The sequence below is a fragment of the Gadus morhua genome, chromosome 10, assembly GCF_902167405.1.
Source record: "Gadus morhua chromosome 10, gadMor3.0, whole genome shotgun sequence".
Classification (NCBI taxonomy): domain Eukaryota; kingdom Metazoa; phylum Chordata; class Actinopteri; order Gadiformes; family Gadidae; genus Gadus; species Gadus morhua.
The window spans coordinates 6811225-6816224 of NC_044057.1; the positions used below are offsets into that span (position 1 = coordinate 6811225).

The 5000-nt window shown below is 43.3% G+C and overlaps 1 protein-coding gene across 2 annotated transcripts in view; it reads left to right on the forward strand.

Moving 5' to 3' along the window:
* The window catches only part of macrod1 (mono-ADP ribosylhydrolase 1), a 123257-nt gene that overhangs the window by 84181 nt on the left and 34076 nt on the right, over positions 1-5000 (forward strand). The gene's annotated exons all lie outside the window — the stretch shown is intronic.

Below are 5000 nucleotides of genomic sequence, written 5' to 3' on the forward strand. Positions count from 1 at the left end.
TTTATATGTATATATATATAAAAACAACGTATATACTCACCATGAGCAAAGAACTTGTCGCTTTTTATCTGAATCTTCTATTTGCTCTTATCGGTCCCAATATCTTTCCTAACAGGAAGATATGCAACATAATCAAAGCAATACAACGTTTTTATTTTTTCTGTCCTTGAAGATTAACAGTGTGTGCGCATGTGTGTGTGTACATGCGTGTGCGTGCATGTGTGCGTGTGCTAGTTTTGTGTGCATGTGTGTGTGTGCTTGCATGTGTGTGCGTGCTATGTGCGTGTATGTGTTTGTGTGTGTGTGTGTGTGTGTGTGTGTGTGTGTGTGTGTGTGTGTGTGCGTGCGTGCGTGTGTGCGTGCGTGCGTGCGTGCGTGCGTGCGTGTGTGTGTGAGCGTGTGTTTCAGTCAGTGTGCAGTTCAGCCACTAAGTACATGAGGACTTGAGGACATTAGTACATGAGTAAACGAGGACATGGGTACATGAGTTCATGAGTACAGGTTCATATGGGGGTGGGGTGGAGAGAGAGAGAGAGAGTGGTGGGGCTGAGGAGAGGGTGGTGAGGTGGAGAGAGAGAGGGTGGGGGTGTTTGGTGGCAGGGTCTCTCTAGGAGTCCAACATCATTACATCATCACATCAACACATCAATACATCACATCAACATTGCACTGTACCTTGTTACTCTCTTGACTCTTTTCAATGTTTACTATTTAGCATTTTTTAATTTTAATTTTGTACATTGTTAAGGAGAGCTTGGGATACAAACATTTCATTGCCAGCTATGACTGCTTGGCCTGTTATATTGCGCATTTGACTATTTAAAGAGGTTTAACTTGACTTGAGCTTGAACATCATAAGCCATTCCCCTTTTCTGGACAGTGAATCATCCTAGACCGGAACGGAGGCAGCGTCAGTGAGAGAATGAGCTCCGCTGTGTTTGTGTGTGGACGTGTGCGAGCATCCTTTATTGAAAGAAAAACGTGGGGAAAAAGGTTTTCAGTGCACAACGAGTGTGTGAATCACCTGCTCACTTCAATGCTTTTAGCTCCGGAGTTGTTTTTTAACAATGACTGCGTGCAGACCAGGCAGAAAGTCCAGAAGACAATGAATAGCACCAGAGACAGGCCTAAGTAGCTGCAGCTCCTACCTCCGTCCCCCACCCACCACCGCCCTCCTTCACACCCTCCTACCTCCACCCCCTCCTACCTCCACCCCCTCCTACCTCCACACCCTCCTACCTCCACTCATACCCCCGTTATTCTCTGATTCGCTGATTCGGTTCCTCTTCTTCTCTCTCTGTTTCTCACACTGCATCCTTACACTGCTTGCTGACTATTTTTACATCTGCCACCACACAGCCCAGCCCCCCCCCCCCCTCCTCATCTCCCCCCCCCCCCCCCCCCCCCCCCCCGCTATCTCTCTGTCTTGTTATCACACTGGCTCTCTATTTCAAAGTTGGGCTGGTTTGGAGCTAGAGCGTTGATAATGTGGGTTTGTGTGTGTGTGTGTGTGTGTGTGTGTGTGTGATTACGATTTGGTGTTTTTGGAAGTGTTCAAGCTCATTGGCTTCTGCTGTAGATTCTTGCATATGTGTGTGTGTGTGTGTGTGTGTGTGTGTGTGTGTGTGTGTGTGTGTGTGTGTGTGTGTGTGTGTGTGTGTGTGTGTGTGTGTGTGTGTGTGTGTGTGTGTGTGCGTGCGTGTGTGTGTGTGTGTGTGTTTTTGTTTGTTTACTCATGTGTCTGTGTATGCGTGTGTTAACATTAGTGCTGTCAAGCGATTAAAATATTTAATTGTGATTAATCACATTAATGCCATAGTTAACTCACGATTAATCGCGAGCAATCGCGATTAATCGCAAATGTTTTTTCTATGCGAAATATCCCTTGATTATCAGTTTATTTTTCTCAATTTAATGCTCTTATCAACATAGTGCATCGGCTTGCCTTGTGCAAATGTTTTTTTATTGATAACAACATTTACTGATCAATACAGGACGATACAAAAATAAAGCCTATAGTGCAATTAAACGATGAACATGCAAACATACTGCCTTGAACATAGCAGTAAGGCTACTGCTTCTTTGTTTTGAGCCAAAGAAAAAAAAAAGAAAAAAAAAGAATTGCGCGCTAAAAAAATTAACGCCGCTAAAATTGGTTTGCCTTAACACCGTTAATAACGCGTTTAACTGACAGCACTAGTTAACATGCATATAAGTGTGTGATCGGGGGCAAGCCTGTATGTGCTGCTTGTGTTCAAGCAGCACATTACCAACCAGCACACTGTTGAACAACACACACAATACACACACAATACACACGCACAATACACACAATACACACACACTAGAAAAAATCCCACAGGCATGGGCAATGAGTTTCAACATCCACACACAAACAGACACGCACACACACACACACACACACACAAACACACATGCACACACGCACACCGACATCTAACCACACACACACACAGCATGCTCGTCGCCAATCCATCTGTAAGCCTAGGATCTAAGTTTTTTTAAACGCCCTTACACACGCCGAACTTGCTGTAGCTAACACACACACCCACACACACACAGACACACACAAAGACACACACACACACACACACACACACACACACACACACACACACACACACACACACACACACACACACACACACACGACCCAGTTCAGCACGGAGACACACAGGGGGTCTCTCACACAACTCAGTTCCGATTAAGCCGGACCCCCGCCTAGAGCCACTCACTCCCGACACCAACACATTCAGAACAGCTGGGCTTCTATACAGTAACAACCAGAGAGGGAGGCGGGGGAGAGAGCGAGAGAGGGGGAGAGAAAGACTGTGTGAGAAAGAGAGAGAGAGAGTGTGTGTGAGAGAGAGAAAGAGCGTGTGAGAGAGAAAGAGTGTGCACAAGGGTGAGAGAAAAAGGGTAGAGAAAGAAAGAGGGAGCGAAAGAAAGAGGGGGGAGACGGAGAAGGGAGTGTGAAAGAGAGAGAGGAGGAGATTGAGAGAGAGGGGGAGAGAAAGAGACATTATGCAAAAAGAAAAAAGTGTATGGGAAGAAGACCCAAAGGCCAACACTTAGAGCTGTGACATATGGAGGGGTGTGAGAGTACTCTGCAATTTCTCAAAATGCTAATAAGTCTCAAAGCACAGTGACTTGCTTGTTTTATTCCGATTTAATCAGGCATCACTTGTCGCGGGTCCCTGCAGTGCCTGCCGATATTCCATCATACTAAGACTGAAGCACACTATGAGTCGTTGTGAGTCTTCCACTCTGACTTGTTCTTAATTTAGATGGATTTTCTTGGTGGTGGAGGTGATTTACTTTTGCAATAATTACGTTATCTTAGTCGAATTGTCGACTGAGGCAGATTTTTTAAATTCTTGTACCTTTTTCAGATTTTACAAGTGTATTCATTTTTAATGATATACACTCTGCATATAACACTGCCCTTACCGAACACTCATTAATAACCTCCACACATCAGGATGTGCGTGTTGGATGATCAGAGCTGGGTTCAGAGAGTGGCTGGCCCTTTTTGTCATCGACATTAATCCAGAGATGAAAGTCCTTTAACAAAACGAACGGCCCCATTAAGTTTAAGTGCCATGTTTTTGTAATTGATTTTCCTTCAGCCACATTTTTGACATCCTTGAAAATGTACTCAAAACATTTCAGCAATATTGCTGTAAACGGAAAAAAGGACAGGGGGAAATTAATTATGAAAATACTGAACCACCAGGCTTTTTATTGAAACGCTAAACAGAAAAAACAACCCAATGTTAAAGCAGACTGGGGTGACAACCGGAGAATCAAAACAGAATCAAATGTCGCCAACCTCCTTGTAAACAGAGCCCAGAGCTTTGGCCGTCCTGTGGCTTAACACTTGAGACCCACCCCTCTATCCACCACCGATCTCTGACGGGCCCAACTGTCCCACCCCGGTAAAGCAGATCTTCTGGGAGAGACGGCACAGAGCACACCCAGAAACACAGAGGGGGTACGCCTCATTTCCTCTTTCCTTATGGAAATGGACTACCCTCCAGAAAGACTTAAAACTATCAGAGCTGACCTCATTTGATGCCTTCAGCTCATTACTTAAGGACTTATTATGTGGAAAAATTGGACATTGTACCTGTGTATAATTCCTTACTTGAAATTCCAAAACTTCCTTTTAATTGCGTGTTCATTTCGTGTTTTGTTTGTATGAAACATGTATCTTGAAAAAGAGATTTTAATCTCAATGACACTTTTATCTGGTTAAATAAAGGTTTAATAAATGGATATGTTCTACAGAATAAAACTGATTTGATGCCTGAGTTGATGAAGCTTCAGAAGGTTTTTTTAATAACTATTTGTAAAGTGGCCAGTCGAGAAGGTGCTTATTTGAAACCCTAACAGACCACGTTTTGGTTTTTGACTCCTGGCAGAGTTTGTGTTTGCCAATTAGGTGCTTATAGATCTCAGCCCCCAGCAGCATGAATGGTCTAAACAAATAGAAAGGGACAGTGAAACGCCCTTCCACTCAGACCTGAGCTTGTCCTCCTTCAGACTCTAGGTATTAATCTACAGTCTGATTTTTGGGACTAAATTAACACCAATTTAATTACGTAGACTAAAACGTGCAATAAAGGTATCGCTACCGGGGTGTTTGAAAGTACAGAGCGAAAATGAAACGTAAGATTTCATCTTCATCATCATGGAATCTATCACGCCAACTGTGGTGGTCGGAAAAAATGCCTTTTATTTATTATTATTATTAATATTACCTATGCTGGCTCATCAGCAGTATATTCCAATAAATGCAATCTGTGCAGATGATATTTATCTAGCTAAATCAAAAATGAGGCACAACATTTTTCCCCTTTCAGATGTTGATAGAGGACTATGATGACTCATGTGGTCATCAAAGTTTTTGTTCGTTTTTTATGGATGTAGTATAAGGAATGGTAACATAATTTCGGTTCTCACATTGTCTGTACAAT